Source organism: Lissotriton vulgaris, chromosome 5, assembly GCF_964263255.1.
Source record: "Lissotriton vulgaris chromosome 5, aLisVul1.2, whole genome shotgun sequence".
Taxonomy (NCBI): Eukaryota; Metazoa; Chordata; class Amphibia; order Caudata; family Salamandridae; genus Lissotriton; species Lissotriton vulgaris.
Window position 1 is genome coordinate 166,934,967 of NC_141693.1, and position 21,253 is coordinate 166,956,219.

General features: G+C 47.8%; 1 protein-coding gene across 2 annotated transcripts in view; it reads left to right on the forward strand.

Moving 5' to 3' along the window:
- The window catches only part of ASTN2 (astrotactin 2), a 2,581,355-nt gene that overhangs the window by 2,065,132 nt on the left and 494,970 nt on the right, over positions 1-21,253 (forward strand). The gene's annotated exons all lie outside the window — the stretch shown is intronic.

Sequence of the window (21,253 nt, forward strand, 5' to 3'; positions counted from 1 at the left end):
TCAGTGGTGCTGAGTGATGCTGTGGGCTTCAGTGGTGCTGAGTGATGCTGTGGCAATCAGTGGTGAGTGCTGAGGTGTTGAGTGGTGCTGTGGTGTTGAGTGGTGCTGTGGTGTTGAGTGGTGCTGTGGCGTTAAGTGGTGCTGTGGCGTTGAGGGGTGCTGTGGAATTCAGTGGTGCTGAGTGGTGCTGTGGTGTTGAGGGGTGCTGTGGTGTTGAGGGGTGCTGTGGTGTTGAGGGGTGTTGTAGTGTTGAGGGGTGTTGTAGTATTGAGGGGTGCTGTGGTGTCGAGTGGTGCTGTCGCGTCGAGTGGTGCTGTTGCATTGAGTGGTGCTGTGCCGTTGAGTGGTGCTGTGCCGTTGAGTGGTGCTGTGGCATTGAGTGGTGCTGTGGCATTGAGTGGTGCTGTGGCATTGTGGGGTGCTGTGACATTCAGTGGCGCTGTGACATTCAGTGGCGCTGAGTGATTCTGTGGCACTGAGTGGTGCTGTGGCGTTGAGTGTTGCTGTGGTGTTGAATGGTGCTGTGGTGTTGAGTGGTGCTGTGGTGTTGAGTGGTGCTGTGGTGTTGAGTGGTGCTGTGGTGTTGAGTGGTGCTGTTTTGTTGAGCGGTGCTGTTTTGTTGAGGGGTGCTGTGGTGTTGAGTGGTGCTGTGGTGTTGAGTGGTGCTGTGGTGTTGAGTGGTGCTGTGGTGTTGAGTGGTGCTGTTGTGTTGAGGGGTGCTGTGGTGTTGAGGGGTGCTGTGGTGCTGTTGTGTTGAGGGGTGCTGTGGTGTTGAGTGGTGCTGTGGTGTTGAGTGGTGCTGTGGTGTTGAGTGGTGCTGTGGTGTTGAGTGGTGCTGTGGTGTTGAGTGGCGCTGTGGTGTTGAGTGGTGCTGTTGTGTTGAGGGGTGCTGTGGTATTGAGTGGTGCTGTGGTGTGAGGAGAGGTAATACGGGGGCAAAATGGAAGGCTTTGGGAGTAAATGGAAAGGGAGAGTGGCGAGTAGAGGAGATGTTTCAATAAAAGACACATATCCTTGCAATACACTCGAAAACGTGTTAGTCAGAAAAAAGCAGCACCACTGCATGCCCTTGAAGAGTGTAGGTGATACTTGTTGCTAGATTTTCACATTTAGTTGGAGAAATCATAAGATCCTTGAGTCAATGTTGATAAGAAATGCATGCCATATTAATGTGTGTGCAATGTGCTCAACCACAAAGCCTCTCCGGTATCATAGCAATAATTGATTCCCCATTATGTGAAATGCCAAAGTAATAAATAATGTAATATCTGTGCAAAGAAATCACAAACTGTTCATTGTTTGAAGGGATTCACTCTTGCAGTGGTAATGATGGTGCATTGGAAATGCCGTTGCAGTTTCATGTTAAACTGGTATTTATGTCAAAGTAAAACAGCATAAAACAAGAACAGAGGTGAAATATTAACATCTTTTTGTGACATTTTTAAATAAAGCTGTGGCAGTAATTGCTTGTGCATATTACTAAAGCATTCGCCAGGCCCCTACAGTATGAGAGGAGAGATGGTGGATATATTTTGCTTCTGTTTAGCTCTTGGTTTTCTCGTTACTGGGTATTAGTGTGAAGTTTACGTGCTCAGATTATGCTGAAAAATGCTTGAACTGAAGAACGCGGCGATTTAATTAACACTGAATCCCGGCGCGCACGAATCAACCAAACAGTGTGATCCTCTGCAAAACGCAGTAACTCTCTGTAGGCCCCCTTGTTTGCCAAAATATTGAGTGCTTAGAAACGAGCTACCCATATTGCAGCTGTGAGACACACTGGACGCTTACGTTTTTTTAAGAGAAGTCCCAGTTTTAATGTAAACCACTTTTTAAAACAAACCGATATCAATTCAATATTTACCATGTAAAACCTTCTCTTTAAAAAATAAATGGATCTGTAACCTAACGTGAAAAGCAGCAGGTATCATCCGAGTGATGACATCCAAGGGGACAAAGAACTGGTACGATAAGGTGATGAAAAGAACTAATGAGGTCATCAGTGAAAAAGAGAAATTATAAAGGCATGTAAATAGGATAAAAGCAACCCGTCAGCTCCGAGAAGGAAAGACAAGTGGGGGCATTCCAGTATAACATTTTATTAGTAAACACAGTTTGGCGTTCTTGTGATCCATTGTTATTAATGCTGAAGTGATTGTTAACTGCGGGGGAGCACGTATGGGATCGTCTCTGCAGCAGCTGATATGAGGGACACCGCCTGCGGCCAGGTGACAGTGGATGGTCCACAGCGCGAGATAGTCTGCAGTGGCCCCTCCAGCAGCAAGCAGCACAGGGAAATCTGCAGGCGACGGGCCGGCCCCAATGTAAGAGAAGGAGGGGGAAGCCTGCTGCCGGCAGCTCCTTTGCCTGAAGGTGGGAAGTGCAGGGCAGGTCGAGGTCGCACAAGCATGGGAGGCCCCCGGGTGACCAGTGATGAAAGAGAGTCTGCCCCCGGGGCAGAGCAGGACTTCGGCAGCGGCCCAGCTGGGAGGAGGCTATGTGTTTTACACAACAGGTTGCAAGCAGGCTACATCTCAAATGGGGGCGGGAGAGCCTTGGGCGGGAATGCGAGTGAGGGGAGGCGGATTCGGAGGAAAGCCGGATGGGGGCGGGAGACTGGTGGGGGGGGCGCCATTTAACTTTGAATTACTGTCCCAGTCGAGATAAGCCCCACTGCAGAGGATGTTTCCTGTAAGCCTTCCTCTCTTTTAGCGATGGACGTGATGGAAATAAGAAGATAATACCATGCTCTCAGGGCGGAACTGAAGGGCTGGCGGGCAGAAAGGACGGCCATGCGAGGTGGGAGGAGATTGAGGCGTCCGCAGCTCTAAATTAAATTAAATAAAAAAGCCCAGGCTCGGCAGTGCAGCATGGCTGTGATTGCGTGGAGAGAGAGGGGAGGTGCTGGTGTGGGAGGGGGAGGCTGTGATTGCGTGGAGAGAGAGGGGAGGTGCTGGTGTGGGAGGGGGAGGTGCTGGTGTGGGAGGGGGAGGCTGTGATTGCGTGGAAAGAGAGGGGGGGTGCTGGTGTGGGAGGGGGGAGTTGCTGGTGTGGGAGGAGTGCGCGTGCATGTACACGGGCACTGCATGAAAACAGCGGGGCTGAAAGCCCTTTGGTGTGAAGATGTTTTCGCCGACATGAATTCTCGCTACGCTCGATGCGCTTGCGCGCATCGATAGGTCGCGAGACCTAAAAAGAAAACAAAGGTGATCCTCCCCTAAGGTTCAACATTCTATAGTCATTTGCAACCCGTATGACCTTTTTGGGCTTCCCTTTTCCCTGTACCCCAGGACTTCCTCCATGTACTCCTTTGCCTTAATCTCTGAGAAACATTTTTACCTGCCCCTTAGTAATCACTTTCAGCTTGGCTGGGTATAGTAAATAAGCCTCCGACCCCAGGGCCTGTAGGGGAGCAATAAGCTGCCTAAGTCTCCACCTATGCTCAACAGCGACGTGGCAGAAATCGGGCCTAGCGAAAAAAGTGACATTATTAAAAGATCGCTTGGACTCCGGCTTTGCTTTGTCCAAGATTAGCTGTCTCAACAAAAAGTTGCCCACGAAGATGAGTATAGCTCTAGGTCTGCCCTCTTGGACCCCTGTCTACCCTCTTTTAATTGTGAAAAGGAATCGGTGCGCCCTCTGAATCTCTACCTCCCACTGTCATGAGGTTAGCTCCGGGAAGGCCCCCTTTAGTAGGTTTCACCACAAATAGTCTGGCGTCATCCCCTTCCAGCCCCTCTGCCACCCCCAAAAGTCTGATGTTATTACGACGTTGACAATTTTCATAGTCCTCCATCTTCCATTGTACATCCTCGGACACTTTCTGCTGATCTTTTTTGAAAGTCTTGAGGCTGTTGAGGTCATCCTCCAGCTTCCCTGTCCTCTCCTCTACTTGGGTAACCCTCTCCGAAACCTCCTCGTAAAGTTTATTCATCTTTCTAAGGGTGTTCTGTATTTTCCTTGCCTCTTGCCTTGCCCTCCGGCTCTCGACCCTAGCCACACTTTGCATGGTTTTTAGGGTGCTAAAAAGTAGGTCCATTGAGATTGACTGGGGTGCCAAATGGGGAGAGGCCTGGCCCCCGGGTAAGAAAGCGGCGCCATCCTGTTCCAGGTAAGTCTGTGAGGTAGCAGAATAATTCCAGGCTAGTTTTTTTGAGGGATCCACGGGGCTGTCTCCAGGGTTGGTTTTCCTCCTGGACAAGCGTTTCTTTTTCTGTATACTCTTGAGGGCCGTGGAGCTACTCCCTATGTCTGTATACTCCCCTGAGCTCTCCTCCTCAGTGTCCAACGATTGAGAGTCCTCATTGACAGACTAGAAGCGGTCCGGAAAAGCAGCGCCACCACCAGCCCCATACTCACTAGGTATACCATGCCCCGATATTTGTTGTGGGGCTGTCAAATCTGACCAATCCGCCATACTCTGGTTACTTCTCCAGTCTTCCAATGCACCAGCACCACTTTGCTCCCCCTCGTCCCATCCGGACCTGATATGTCGCCTGCTGTGGTACTAACTGAGTCTTTCAGTAGACCTCCCCCACCGCTCGGCTCGCGAAGCCTTCTTTTAGGAAATTGGGTACTCACATTATCCCCGATGCCAGGCTCCGCCGAAAAGTCCACAGATCTGCTCTCCTGACAACACGCCGGCTGCTGCTCTGATGCCGGTGCCCTCGCCTGCTCCGGTTGCTTAGTAACCGTTGAGTCGGCATTCACGAGGACGTTTCACAAGTCAGAGCCTTCACAGCTCCGCGTCTTACCGGCAGTAACCTCCGCCATTCCCGCAGGTTTGTTTGAGAAGCTCTCGACCATCGTAGGCTGCCGCATAGTGTTTTCTTTCGTCTTTAGTTTAGACTGGGAAGCGTGGGGGGAACGTTACCCCGGGGGGTGCCTGGGGTTGGGGTTGGCGCTTCCTCACTGCCAGCCCATGTCTCTCCTGATTTTTTCCCAATAGTCTTTTTCGTTATGCTGGAGTTATTGCCCCTCTGGACACCAGCAGCGCCAGTTAGTGCTTTAGGGTCGTTCTTGCTCTTCTCCTTGCCAGTTAGCTCTTTCTGTATCGCTGCCTCTTTAGCCGCTTCTTTAGCCTCGCTTCCTTTGGTTACTCGTGGAGGCATACTGTAGGCTCCTTTGACCACAAGCGCGATTATAGCCGTTATCTTCCCCTTGGCTCGAAGAAGTGCTTTTTTAATACCCTCGCTGGTATGCAGTCGCCAGAATGCTCCAGCCCAGACGTTGAAATAGCAGCTTAGCAACCCCTTTGTAAGGCCACGGGAATCCGCTCTCCTCACTGTGGGGTGATCACTCTCTGTCCATCAAGAATTTTGGAGAGGAGGAGGAGTGAGATGCGACTACTCACTGCAGCCCATCAGTGGCCATCTTGCCCCCATCTTTTGCGGTCCCAGTGTCTTTAAAGTCCCCTAATCTATGCAGAGGAGTGGAATACATATGAGGTGTGCAGGAGGAGTGTGGCTAGCTCTGAGGCCATTGTGACTCCAGTTCGGCCCCATCCATTGGTTGGGGATCAAGTATGTGTAGCCAACATCATTCTTTTCAGGGTCTCACGCTGAATCCCTCCCACCTCACATGCATCACTATCAACCTCCCAATGTCTGGGTAGTCAATCATCCCCACAAAGCAGCACCCTTCCAACATGGCACAAGGGTGCCTGCGTTGATGCTAGGCTACTTTTTTATGATTGTTGCAGGGGTCAGTACAGTAATGCAGTGTATTCTTTTCAATACGGTGCATTCTTGCACTTTTAGAATGAAGCAACGTGGCATTGCTGAATTGCTTGTGGCCCCAGGCTGCGCCATTCTTATGTAAATGAGGCCCTCTGAGAGAAGGATGCCTGTTATTGTATTTCATGTGAAGCGATTAGAGCACTTATTTTAATACATGCAGGTGACTGTTGAGAGAAGAGACTCGAGGTACATGAACGTTCATTGAGAGTTCTATTTGACACACCAGATATTGTCAGGAGTCTTCAAACGGATCACCCTAAAATACACATACACAGCTGATTCTAAGGTTCTCTGTGAAAGCATGGACAGAAAAAGCAGACTACAATTGTAAGGACTCGAAAATATCTACTGTCAAGCTATCTGCCATGCATGAATTTCACAGGCAAGCATGTCAATCTGATATGCACACCTTAATCCATCTTCACCTAGGCCCCTCCTTTCCTTTGCAGGTAGGGGTTCATTTACTATTCTATCTTCAGTCCTATCACATTTGGGGCTAGTTTATGAGAGTTGGAGTGAGGGTCAACTTGAAAATGGCTATGGTGGATCATATTTTGCAATCTACATTTTTGCAACCTGTGGCGTTTATTTAGAAAAGCATTTTGGAGTGCGTAGTAGAATTGCCGTAATACTTTTTGTATTACTTATTCTGTCAAGTCTTTATGAATTTGCACAAAAGTGTCTACATTTGGAAAACCTTAAATATTCATGGAGTGTTCATATACAATTCGTACTAATACAAAGGACTTTGCCCTCTGCGGTTTTTCTAACAGTGAGTTGGATGTTTTTGGGCTGATTGTCAAACGCATATAAGAGCACGTAATGGAGTATTGATGTAGTACTACTGCCCATACTCGTATACCCTTCAGTAAATTGTCTCCTCTATCTTCTCCAGTATTGGGGTGTCTTTCATAGATTCACATGCTTGAATATTCCCCATCGTCGAAGTGGGAGCCCTGTGGTAAATAAAATAGCAATAAAACCAATCATATATGTACATAGGAACATATTTATATACATCCTAAAAACCATAAATACTCATAAGTACCAAGGTTAGCATTAACACATAGAATTACATTAGAAGAAAAAGGCACTTTAATAGCATATCCATGTCGTTATGCTAGTTCAAACTACAGACAATCAGGCGCAAGCACCCTCTAGAACCTTCACCTCAGAGGGTCAGGCCCTCAGATTTTTGACCGCACGTTGTGTGAAGGGAATCTCCCTGAGCTCTGCTCAGTTTTCTGCTTCTTCTTGGATTTCTACAGCTTTTAGGATGTCTTCAAGTAAGAAAATTATTTTCGTCCATGTGCTTCTTGTGGGAAGTTACGGCTCTTCTCGGAGGACCCTCACAAGAAGTGTATTTACTGCCTCTATCCAGAACATGAGCTAGGCAAGTATAAAATTTGCAGGAATTTTTCAACCAAGACTCTTAAGGACAGGGAAAGGCGTCCCCTTCTGTGGTTACAGTAGTTAAAGGATAAAGATTCACCTCTTTCTGATGCAGATTGCCTTGCATCTGGGTTGTCTAGAGCCACTTCCAAGTGTAGCAGTGTGCAGGACTTGCCCACTCCTTTCCTAAATAAGAGGAAGCATCAGCTCCAGCAGGCTCCTGCTGTGTCTCCACCTCTTCCTGCTATGCCTACGCCACCGAGATCTGACTCTCAGGCGTCCACGGCTCCTTCGATGCATGCTTCTGCCAAAAAACGTGCCAAATTGTCGACGGGATCGTCGACCATCTGTCCGATGACGAGATCTGCAGTTTCTGGCTCTTCGACGACGACAGTGACGACAACTTCTGGCAGCAGGTCGTCGACGGCGGATGCGTCGATGTCTTCAACGTCGAAGGTGGTGTCTGTGAGGCTCAAATCAGTCTCATCGACAATTCCTATTTCATCGTCGACATCAAAAAAGGGAGTCTCGTCGACGACCAAATCTTCGTTGACGTTTTCTGTGAAGAAAGCCTCTTCGTCGGCGGGTACTCCGTCGACAACGGCTTCGTCGACGGCGGCCCCGTCGATGGCAGCTCAGTCTACCGTGGCTTCGTCGAGGGCGGTGGTCTCGTCGACGACGGCTCGACGGTGGTTGTCTCGTCGACGGAGTTACTATCGTCGACGTCTACATTCGCATCACTACCTCTGGTGCCAATTTCAACATCCAGCTCTGTGACACCTGCTGTTGTTGACCCTCTTTTTCAGCGTCGTCATGCTTCTGTGGATCAGCTTCCGCTTCCATGACACCCTCAGCCTCCTTTACCTCTTTTTGCCACGGGTTCGGAACATGACTCTGGTTCTGATGAGGAGGAAGATGATAGATTCCGGGTAGCTCGAACTCCTTCGGAGCTGGTCATCAAGTGTCAGGATTATGAGGACGATCTGGAGGATCATCACTTTCATGACAAGGAACTTTCTACACAGGTTCCCACAGAGCAAATACCCCTCTCCCTCATTTCTTTTCTCCAGTACATGTTGGAGGATTATAATAGACGTTTTCCGCCATCTCACCATGGATCTTCTCCACCTAGGGAGCCCGCCACTACAGCGGCTCCTTCGTCTACTGCACTGCCAGGGCCATCTGCGCCTTCTGTTCAGATACAGGCAGCTGTTGATGAGGACGATGACGTTCATCAGGATCAGGGAGACGGCGAAGTGGATGATGATGATGATGGGACCATGGCGGATTATGACAATTATCAGATCCAAAGGCCGTCACTGCCTCTTTCGGGTCCTGTGGATTCCCCTCCTGTTGATATCGCTAGTTTTCACCAAATTATGGACAGGGCGGCGCTACGCTTCAAACTTCCTATGATTCTAAAGGATGAAGATTGCTTTCTTTATGACTTCAAGAGTCAGCCTCTTAAACAAGTCTGTGCAGTGCCCATAATTGACTTTATATGGAACGAAGGCGTCAAACTGATGCAGGCGCTAAATTCTATTCCGGCGCTTCTTCCACGTTTGGAGAAAAAATACATAGCATCCGAAGGTTCTCCTGCTTGCCTTGTAGCACAACCTAAACCTGACTCCGTGATTACACAGGCTGCGCAGCGCCGTTCCAGGAATCCATCCTCCCCTATTTCCGAGCCTCCTGACCGTGATGGTCGTCGTCTTGATGCCATTGGGCGGAAATTTTCCGCTATGGTTTCTACCACTGTGAGAGCTGCATATTCACTGGCCATTCTGGGGCGTTACGACCCCCAAATGTGGTCGGATATGTCCTCTTTTATAGACCTCATTCCTGAGCCTTCCAGAGCGGATGCTCTCAAGATTCTTCAAGAGGGGGAAAGAGCGTCATCGGAGATTATCGACTGCTCTGTGGACATTGCGTTCACTGGTTTTCGTCAGCTTGCGGGAACAGCTGTTTTACGTCGTCAGGGCTGGCTTCATTCCATCTCTTTTCACCAGGAGGTTCAGGCGAAGATCTTCGACAAGCCCTTTGACGGCAAATTGCTCTTTGGCCAGCATGTGGACAACGCACTTCAACCCATTAAGAAGGACACTGAGACGGCTCGTGCCTTAGGCACTTTGTAGTTTTGCAAGCAGCCTTTTTATGGTGCGCCCGGACGCGGCACCTCCTCTTCTTTTCGCGGCGGTTCCAGCCAGTACCACTCCTATAATCAAGGAAACCAAAGATATTCCTCTCAGTCACAACAATCTTATCGACAACAGTCTACAAAGTCTTACAGAGGAACGTCTTCCTACAGTGGCTCCGCTTCTAAGAAGCAATGACTTGCCTTCCCCTCTCAAAGTTGGAGGTCGAATCTCTTTTTTCTTTTCCAATTGGTCTCTAATCACTTCGGACCGTTGAGTGCTAGACATTGTATGAAAAGGCCCTGCTTTGGAGTTTGTCAAGTTCCCTCTAAACACTCCTCCAACTGGTCCTCCTCCTACTCACCTCAAGGAGTTTTTTCAACAAATTCGACTCATGATTCAAAATGGTGCCATCGAAGTGGTTCCCAAATCTCAGAAGGGGCTGGGATTCTTTTCCCGTTTTTTCCTGGTCCTCAAGAAGTCCGGCGAATGGCGTCCGATCCTCGACTTAAGGGCCCTAAACAAGTACCTAAAATGCCAATCCTTCTGCATGCTCACTCTCATGTAAATTCTCCTCCTTTTCTTGAAGCGCGACTTCCTGACCACCATCGATCTCCAGGACTCCTATTTCCACGTGCCGATACGTCCAAGGCACCGGAAGTACTTGCGCTTCCGGGTAGGGTGCAGAGATTTTCAATTCAAGGTTCTACCTTTTGGCCTTTGTTCCACCTCTCGCGTCTTCACGAAAGTCCTGGCCCCAGTGGTGGCATATCTATGTTTGAGGGGTGTTCAAATCTTTCCCTACCTGGACGACTGTCTCATCAAGTCGCAATCTCGTCATTAGGCGTCTCTGGACACTCGATTCTGTCAGACTCTATTTCACTCCCTAGGTCTGTCCATCAACACTGAGAAGTCTCAGGTCGATCCAGCTTCCTGCAGGACCTTTCTGTGCACCACTCTGAATACTTGGTTGGCGAAGGCATTCGTGTCTCACGAACATCAGCTGCGGATTCTACGCCTAGTGGCTCTCATCCGTTGAAAAGGGTCCATTTCAGTTCGTGTGTTGAAGTCTTTTCTTGGGATGGCATCCTCCTGCATCTCCCTGATCCCAAAATGCAGGCTCAAGAGTCGTCCAATTCCGGAGGAACTGGACAAACAATGGTATCAGGTCACAGGCTCTTTCAACGATCTGGTCCTGGTGACCGCTCAAATGAGGTCCGCTCTAGGCTGGTGGGCTCAACCGTCCAACATCGCTGCCGGTACTTCTTTCCTGACCATCGCTCCAGAGCTCATCCTTACCACGGATGCCTCCCTGGAAGGTTGGGCTGCACATCTTCAGGGGCTATCCGTAAAGGGCAAGTGGACCCAGTCTCATCGTTCCTGGAACATCAACAGATTGGAACTGATGGCCATTTTTCTTACGCTAAAGTCCTTCCGTTTTCTGCTTCAGGGAGAATCAGTGCTCATTAAAACCGACAATACCACCAGTATGCACTATTTAAACAAACAGGGCGGAACCATGTCACCGCTCCTTTCTCAGCTGGCACAGAGCATCTGGGATTGGGCACTCCATCACCAGATTACCCTGACAGCAGTTCACCTACCAGGCATCTCCAACATCCTGGCGGATTCCCTCATCAGGTCCGCGTCCTCGACCCACGAGTTGGAGTTGCATCAGCCGACTCTAGACTTCATCTTTCGGCTATGGGGTCACCCGAACCTGGATCCTTTCGCGAGCCCTGTGAACCGGAAATGCCCGACTTACGCAAGCTGGCTCCCCCACCGCGGGTCGTGTGGGAATGCCCTTTTGATGGACTGGTGCAATCTATTCTCCTACGCTTTTCTGCTGATCCCGCTGGTTCCTCGATTATTGTGAAAAATGCGGAGACAGCCGTGCCACATTCTCCTGATCGCTCCCAGATGGCCTCGACAAGCGTGGTTCTCGGAACTGCTGCTCCTCTCACAGTTCGAACCCATCCACCTTCGCCCTCGGGCGGATCTCCTCACAATGGGCAAGGGTCAGATCTGCCATCCTCACCCCTTCTCTCTCAAATTATCGACCTGGAATCTGAGCACTTTGAATTTGCCCACTTGAATATTTCGCCGGCATGTAGAGACGTTCTTGCCAATGTGAGTGCTCCGTCCACAGTAAATACTTACAAGCTAAAGTTGAAGAGGTTCTGTCACTGGTGTGCATCTGCCAACATCCACCCCGTGCACTCTTCTCCTGCTCAGCTTCTGCCGTTCTTTCTTCTGTTGGCTCAATCAGGACTTTCCCACTCCACTTTGAAGGTCTTCCTAGCGGCAATATCTCGTTTTAGTCAGAATGAGTCTTCCTCTCTCTACTCTTCCAGAGTCATTCGCCAGTTTTTCAAGGGGCAATTCAGGATGTTTCCGCCCATTCGGCATCTTCCTCCTACCTGGCATCTCAATATTGTTTTAGCGCAACTGATGAAAGCGCCTTTTTGAGCCCATCCACAAAGCAGATTTGAAATTTTTGACCTGGAAGGTTGCTCTCCTTCTCGCCCTGACCTCCTCACGTCGCGTGAGTGATATCCACGCCTTTACCATTCAGCCTCCTTTCCTTCAATTCAAGTCGGACTGTGTTGTACTTCGCACCAACCCAGCATTAAATGCCTAAGGTGCCAACTGATTTTCACCTCAATGAACCAGTGTTCTTAAAGACTTTCTTCGCTAATCCCCAATCTCCGTCGGAGCGACGTTTCCATTCTTTGGACATTAAAAGATGCCTTAAATTCTACATCGACAGAACAGCAACCTTTCGTAGGTCTGATCAACTGTTCATTGCTTACAGACACATGCACAAGGGGCGTTCTGTTACCAGATTTCCTCAGCAATCTCATTCTGTCATCAGAAGGCCGGCAAGCCTCTTCAATCTACAGTACGAGCTCATTCCACCAGGGCTATGTTATCCTCTACTGCCCTGTTTGCTGGTATGCCGATTCACCAAATCTGTCGAGCAGCTACGTGGTCCAGCAGGCACACCTTCACAAAGCACTACTGCCTAGAGATGATCAACGAAGCTGATACAGCAGTGGGCCAAGCGGTGCTTCGCAATCTTTTTAAATAAGGTGAGCCTCTTTCCTAACCTCCGCCTGTATGGGTTGTTATCTATCTGGCAGTATTATGTTATTTCATTGCATTTTATGCCACTGTACTGCTGTTTTCTTGCGGCCAGCTATTACTGCTCACTATTCTATTCAAGCATGTGAATCTATGAAAGATACCCCAATACTGGAGAAGAACAATTGTTACTTACCTGTAAACGGTGGTTCTCCAGTATTGGTGTCTTTCATAGATTCACATGCGACCCACCCACCTCCCCTCAGAGGCTCTCTTCTCGTCCTAGACTCTTTTGTCTCGCTTGTGCTACGAAAATCTGAGGGCCTGAGCCTCTGAGGAGAAGGTTCAAGAGGGTGCTTGCGCCAGATTGGCTGTAGTTTGGACTAGCATAACGGCATGGATATGCTATTAAAGTGCCTTTTTCTTCTAATGTATTTCTATGTGTTAATGCTAACCGTGGTACTTATGAGTATTTATGGTTTTAGGATGTATGTAATTATGTTCTTATGTACATATATGATTGGTTTTATCGCTATTTTATTTATTGTGGGGCTCCCACTTCGACGACGGGGAATATTCAAGCATGTGAATCTATGAAAGACATCAATACTGGAGAACCACAGTTTACAGGTAAGTAACAATTGTTCTTTTCAGCTTTTACATGTTGTCGGTGTGGACAGCTACCTTAGATAACCCTTGTTTTTCCTTTCTGCATATATTATTCAAATTATTCATCCTGAGGAGAAAGCGCACAGCCTCCCTAGGCTGATACAGTGGTATACACATTTCTGAATAGTGCTGAGATACTTATCGGAATTGGGTTCATAACAGCCATAGCCAGTGCAGGTAAGAGCGGTGGGACCCGGTACCGGGTAGGGGTTTGGCAGGCGACTACGAATGAAAAATAATTATTTATTTAATTTCCCCTCGTGGTCATCTGTTGAACCCCCCCAACCTTGCCCCATCACTCTTACCTGCACGGACCGCGGCTGGTTCATAACACCTGGATAAGTGCTAGCACCCGTTGGCCTGTACTTTTCATTCTCCTATAGCATAGGCCTGCGAAGATGGCAGAAGACGGGGTGGGAGGATGAGGGAGTTTCTCTGCCACACATGCACACATCTGATGAACACTCTTTGTTTATCTTGATGCTTGCGTCTGCACCCCATATGCACACCCCTGATGAACACTGTTTATCATGATGCCAGTATCTCTTCCCCACATGCACACCACTGATAAACACTCTTTGTTTATCTTGATACTAGTGTATCTGCCCTACAGTCACACCTCTGATGAACACTTTGTTCATACTGATGTCTCTGCCCCTCATGCATACCTCTGAAGAATACAGTGTTTTTTTATGATGATGGTAGTGTCATTATCCCATTTGCACCTCTCTGATGAACACTCCTTGGGGCATATTTACAAGCCCCTTGTTTCATCTGAGCCTCACTTTTCTTGATGCTCCAGTGATGCCAGGGGCGTAACACAGTCCCCCGCATCTCCCGTGGTGTGGGGGGTCCCCCAGCTGCAGGGGGCCCCCTCAGCTCAGTACTCAGGTCTGAGCGCTCCGGATAAAATGTGGAGCGGGGGCCCCTTAGTGTACATTGCAGGGGGGCCCCTTACACTTTCGTTACCCCACTGAGTGACGCACAGTACAGGCCAATATCTTCAAGGCCACGTAAAGCCACCATGTGTGCCCTTTCATGGCCTTGTAAATAAGGTGTAAGGCCATGCAGCTCAAGTCGCTGCACTGCCTTACATTGCGGCAGGGAGGCGTGCCATTGGTGTTGCTGTGGGTCTTCCCACGCAACAGCCGTGGATTTTGACCCTGTCCTAGATTTAGAACATAGTGGGAATCTGGGCAACGACAAAAACATGCGCCTCTCCAGAGCAGGCATATCAAGGAGAAATGTTTACACTTCTAATCCTTTTTTCCTCTTTCCACTTGTGCTGCATTCGGCGGCAAACATAGAACGAGGAAAAATCCTCTTGTGAATGTTTTTGTGCAGGAAGGATTACTAATCATGCCAACAGCTCAGACACTATTGCACCATGGTGGAAGGGTGCTTGAGTTGGGAGTACGGCTGCAATTTTAGCACGTGCGCTGGCTGAAAGCAGAGGAATGCACCATATCTTGTAAATACAGTGCATTTCTGGCATTTCAAATTGGCGTAGGGCAGCACTGCAAAATGATTTGCAGCTCTGCCCTATGCCAATTCATTGTATAAATGCCCCTCTGTTTTTTTACTGATGCCAGTGTCTCTGCCCCACATACACATCTTTGAGGAACACTGTTTGATTATCCTGTTACCAGTGTCTCTGCTCCATCAACCATATTTCTAATGATGTCTCTTTATCTTGATTCCAATGTCTCTGCCCCACATCTACACCTCTGATGAACAATGTTTGTTTAACCTTTTACCAACGTCTCAGCCCCATCACGCATATTTCTAAAGATCTCTCTTTCTTTACTGTTCTCAGTGTCTCTGGCCCCTATGCACATCTCTCCTGGCCTCCACTAGCCTTCACATGGAATGGCTGAAAATGGAATAAATGTGTGGGCATTGAATTATTGCACATTTATCAAATTCAACTGATTTAGAGTTATGCGTTAATCCCACATTTCCGCATACTATTAAACCGGTGTGTGCGGAAGTTTCTAAATTGTCAATAATAATGTAATTACAGAATGAGCTGAAGTAATTACCAAAGCAAAATATTACCCCAGGATTTACCGTTCACCTCTAAATAGCGCCTCTTTACCTGTATTCTATGATCTGTACCACAGTGTTGCCGCAGTGTGTGTGAACACTCCCCATTCATGCATAGAAATAATGTGCCTTTGCAGGTAGGTTCCAAAATCTGTGAATAATTTACATATTTTAATATGAAAAACCTTTTTCACAGATTATGATTATCCGTGGTCAGAAGAGGCCATCTTTTAAACTTTGGGGCAGGATATGTACTTATGTGTGTCCCAAACAAACCCATGGTGCTGTCGCAGTACATCATTAAAATTTCATATTCCTTCCCCGGGAGGTAATTTATGCAACTATTACTAACAGGCTTTGCTCTTCTGGAGGGTTGTTAAATGCTTTCGGAAGCTCATCTTTCTTTCATTGCAATGTTAAGCTATGTCACGGCGCCGGAGGGCCACATACACATATAGGCTCTCCAATTGCTATTCATCAAAACTCCTGAACTGTGTCTAAACTCTTCTATCCATCTTTAATGTCTCCTAAATTGTCGTTCCGAAATGGAAGAATTTCACTGTAACAGACACCTCTTTCCTCAGGATTTAAATTAAAAGTTTCTTCAGATGAAACTTGTATGGAAATATGCCAAGTTGTCTCACAGTACCCAGAAGGTAATGCAATTTACTCTCGGCCTCTATCAGGTTGATTTCCTTCCTCTGGGTATAAAAAGATTTGGTTTATGAGGTTACTAGAACTTTTAATGTGTTTTCTTGCAAATGATCTCTGAGATGGTATGAATAGATTTTGTCATCTTGCTAATGTTATAATGTCATTGAGAAACAGATAGAATATGTATTTCTACTAAGGTTTATCTAAATGAAAGATACCTGTGGAGGCACGTTTAACTGGGGGTCGGGTGTGGGGGGGGGGGGGGGGTCGGGGAAGAGGGAGATGCTTGAATATCTATTCAGCTTTAAAGTGTTACAGGCGTTATATGTAGCTTAATCTGCAGTTGTATGTTTAGGTGCGTCTACATTTCCATCCTCACCTGAACTCTCTTCTCAAATACTTCTTAGGAAGGGAGACTTTTTTTACATCTGGGTTTTGACAATGCAGTGTTGGATATGTGGGTCCACCCCTGTCAGCCTCTTTCAGACTTTGGCTTGAAACTTTGTCAATCACTTGTTGCCAACTCAGTGGATTATTAATCTCTCACCTAATGCCATTGGCTGTTTGAGTGTATATTTCCTCCTCCACTTGAATGCTTGGATTGATTTGCAAGAAGGACTACTTTACAACTATAGCTCTCTTTGTCCCCTCTTGCCGGATTCTTCATGTTAGTCTCATTCTCAAATCAAACCCTTTGCCAGTGCTTACTCAGAATTCCAATCATACCTGCGAGTGGAAACAGTCAGCTAGACAAAACCAAAATTAAGTGATTACTGATTCTTAACAGGCACCTAAAATGGGGGAGGAAGAGATAGTCATAAGGTAAGTTAACCCGTTAAGGTGTGCCACAGTTAGCCAGACTGTGCTGCAAGAGGCAAAACTTTAAGAATCTAAATTGCTCATTGTGAGGAAAGATCTCTGACAGCACTCAAAGAATGGCTAAAATAAAGCAGTTCAAAATCCTAAGATGGAGATTCACAAAATCAAAATGACTCAAAGACTGTAGAGAGTTTAGAAAACAACTAAGAGCCTAAAGAAACTAATGCCACCAAGGAGCCCTTGAATACCGCTTGGGGATCGAAGAATGCCTTCATAATCCAGCATCAACAGGAACCTTTTAATCACTTTGTATCTTACTGTGTCAACACAGAGGGAAGTGGTAATATAACATGGATGTGAAAGGCCAGCCTCTTGGAATGGGATCAGTGTAAGCCCTGGGATTGGGCAGTTGCCATTTTACCATCTCATTAGTAATTTGTTATTTCCGACAACAGCCCCCCTCACCCAAGTAATACAGATACCATGGGCTACAGTATTTAGTAGGTTCAGAATTACTGCAACATTCCAAAGTCTGCATCTCTTAATCAGGGATAAAGTAGGGATACTGCATATGGTCCCTGTTTGAACCGGCACTGCCAGGTTGGCCGAAGGGATGCCCCTGCTGGGCAGTTCATCAGCCCCTCCCTCTAGACACAAGGCCACTCATGGCTGAGGTCACACCTTGTCTGTGTCCCGGGAAAGCAGATGAGGATGGTCAGTAAGCATAAACAAGAGACAGATGTAATCAAAGGGGGTTTTGGCGCCACTCAGGAAGTTCACCAACAAGTTGTGAAGCAGAAACGGGCTAAGAGCAACAATTAATTACAAACAGGGGTCCGTCCACCTGGGACTTCTGGGACTAGCTCCATTCTGCAAAGCACAGGGGGGGTCACACAGTCTCTTGACCAGCTTCCGAGCCTTCTCGGAAACGTCCCTCCAGCCTAGTCAATTCCTCTCACTCCTACCTGGCACCACAAAGTCTTCGGAAGTGCCAGATTGGGGAGAGGTCAGTTGGTAAACCATGATGGGGCCAGCGAGGGAATAAGCAGAGAATGGGGAATAACACACAGGGGAGCCTCTCAGCTTGATGAGTCACACCAGAGTTTTCAGGCTACACATAGTAGAGTTGCAATTCCGTACCTCCACGGAAATGAGGTACTAGGCCCAGCACACCTTGATGTCGGTTACACCAGAGTTTTCCGGCCTCACACACAGGCGCAAGTTCAGCAGTGCCTCACGGGGTAGAATGAGACTCTGGGGGTTGTGTCCCCCACCTCTGTGGGTCGCAACCTATGAATCGGACACTGCATGCAATGAGCATGGAGACAGCGTGGTGCACTAGAGAAATGTGGTGCAGTTAATGAAGTGGGCCACTTTGGATCCCACAACCGGTGAATTCGCTCACCACCAACATAACACTTATGCTTGTTGAGATCCCTGCAGTACAGGAACCACTTTGCCGTAGATACAGGCAACCTCTTGAGCTCTGCACTAGGTACTTGGGTCTCCAGGCATAATTCTATAGTTTCAAGCTCACACTTCACTGTCCAGATTTCAGCAGGTGATTTGGGCACTTAAATGGTATCGCTCTACAGATGTCACCAGTAGATGGTGTTGGCTACTCGTTGGAGATCCTTGATATCCCTGAGACCTCAGAGAGAATAGGAGACCAACCAACCGGTCGTTTGAAGCCCACTTCAGGGTGCCATACATCAGCAGGTTATTGGCCCAAGCCAGAAACTATTCAGGATGGCATACAGTCCTTTCCTCTGGCAGTTCTGCCACCCATATATTCTGCCAGGCCCGCACATGGCAGAGGTCGGCTATCTCAATTGCATTCCCCATGGTTTATGGCTGTCGGAATGCTCAGATGTGCTCCCCTGGCCTCGGGTGTTGACCGGCGCCAAATACTAGTGCACAAAATGTACAAAATATCCATTTTCCATAAATGGCATTTAAATGCAAATTATGCCAAGCCCACTGATATCAATGGAATGGGTTTGACCTAGCAAATCCATTGATAGGAAACATGACGAGAGTGCGCCACTGCAATCCATTGTTGCAGCTTGAGATACTGGCGACCCATTTCCCATGCTAACTTAAGGGAAGAGCCAGCCTCATTGGTAGGGGAACCCTTGTGGGTCTTCCTTCCTACCTGGGCAGTGAGCACCCGTAGGTGCCTGTCCATCCCTTCACCCTTCATCCTAATTGAGGCGGCAAACCTCCTCCGGATGGATCATGTTTGCTACAGGCATGCAGGAGTACACATGCAAGGCCACCCTGACAGACCTGTTGTGGCAGGTCAGACACATGTTTAAACACGCACTCTGTGCAACTTTGCACACCAGCCTGCAAGAGCAGGCCGGACACGTAAGTTAACTTCACCCACAGTTTAAGTGCACACCTAGGCTGCAATGGCAGGCCGGACCTACATTTACGAACATCATGCTCGCACCTCTTCCTAACATGTGTTGGAAGAATGTGCGCATGTTCGCACTGCCGTAGAGTGGCAAAGGGCCTGGAGCCTTAAGGCTCCACATAAAAACCAGCACGCACACCTGCTTGCCTTTGCGGGCTTACAGCCTGGGTCTCCAGGACACCTGTGGTGTCCTTTCGCTATCCAGCTGACAATGGTGTTTTGGACTCACACTAAGCACTTTCCTGGTGCCACTGCACACCCCAGCTCATCTTGACAGGCTGGTGGCAGGGGCCTAGAAACATCATGGGCACAAGGACTCAGGCCAACCAGCACTTGCAGGCCGGAAGCAGGCTCAGCACAACCTTGGAGCTAGCACACCCACCGCTTGTCATGACAGACAGACAATCCATTTTACCCTCTTAGCTAAGCGCCACTTCCTACAAGACATAGGGAGGGTGTGCGCCCTTCTGCACTGCATCCACAGTGGGGAAGTGCTCCGTCCCTTCAGCCATCAAAGTGCCTCGGCAACCTCGGGAGGTGTCCTATAGAGGGGCACTGACCTCTGAGATAGGTGGAACCCATTTAGGGGATCTCTCCTGCTTGGTCAGTGGTCCCACGTGGGCCCCCATCCAGCCACTCACGTACCCCGAGCTTCACCCCTTGGGTCACACCCTAGGGCCGCTCCAGTGGTGGAGACGCCCCACTCTATGTTGGCTCACCAGTGGAGATGCCAACCTGAGTAGGATGCATAAAGGGCAGCAGAGTCCTGCGGGCATGACCAGTGCCAGGTCCCCCTACTCGCCAATGCCATACCCACCCGGGGTATGTGGTGTACCTTTCCATAGGGCACTTCTGGGGGAAACACTTAACCCAATTGTACGAGCACCACGCTCCTATCCCATGGAACATGCTCCAAGTTTTAGGGTCACAAACAGAGAGTAGGTAAAGACCAGGAGGAAAAAGAGAAAAATGTTTCAGGAATATTTCCCTAGGAAGGCCATGTCCAACAGTCCCCATGCTGAGGTTTACAACCTAGGAATGGACTTTGGGCCTACAGGAATTCTGCTATGCTTTACAGCACGAAAACTGTGTGCACAACAGATCAAATATACACTGATTACTAAAAATCAAAAGAGTTGACCTATGCAAATAGCTCCACCATAATATTGATTCCCAAACTATTGTCAACATAAGCACAGATTTTCTGTTATTAACTCCACCGTACTTTAGGAAAGAATATTATGTTCCCAACGTATGTTTAGATCGCTATTGTTAGTACAACACTAATAAACCGAGTTCTGCACCATACAGCTCGAGCACACGAAGATTGCATTGGTTTGTGAGTAATGAGTGACTTATGAGCTGCAACCCTTCAATGAAGATATAAATAGTGTCGCAAAACAATGGTTGGTCAGTAATGAGTGGCTCATGGGCTGCATCCCTTCTATGAAGATCTAATTTGTCAAAAACATATAAATAATCCTCGGCACACTAGTCAGTTCAATATTGATTCTTAAATACTTCTCTATGTCAGTCAATTTGAACAAACCGGAAGATTTTTTTTTATATATTTGCTGTTCAATTTAATATACATATGGAACAAACAGTTTTGACCAAATATTTGGAAGCTATAACATTGTATTACAAGAATGGAGGGCTTGATACAATAATTCTCCCGTCAGATGCTGGACCATCAGGCGACACGTGTTTCGTTACAAAGTAACTTTTTCAAGGCTTTAATAAATAATGGATACGTTCCTTAAGTATTCCATACACATTCCGGTCTTCCAGTGAAAAGGATTAGTCCCTATTCAAAATAGTATCTTTACCCGGAACAGAAATTGCGCACCACAGTTTCAAATGGATCCAATACTAGTCATAAATTGGTAGGCGAGGAACGTAGGGCTATGATATGCCCCTGTCCATAAGCATTCCGCCGTGTATCAGGCAGTTCACTGGGTTCATTTGTGCCATAGTGGGCTGACACTGTGGGTAGTGAGGTGTACATTCTTAACCTTGAGGGGCACCAACACTGTGATGCTAATGTATAATGCACAGAGAGAGTGATGTGCTACTAACAAGACCACCACTACCATTTGTAAATATTGTAAAGATCTAATTTGTGTTGCAGAACAATGGTTTGTCGGTAATGAGTGACTCATGAGCTGCAACCCTGCTATGAAGATCTAACTAGTGTTGCAAAACAATGGTTCGTCAGTAATGAGTGACTCATGGGCTGCAGCCCTTCTGTGAAGAGCTAATTTGTGTTGCAGAACAATGGTTCGTCGATAATGAGC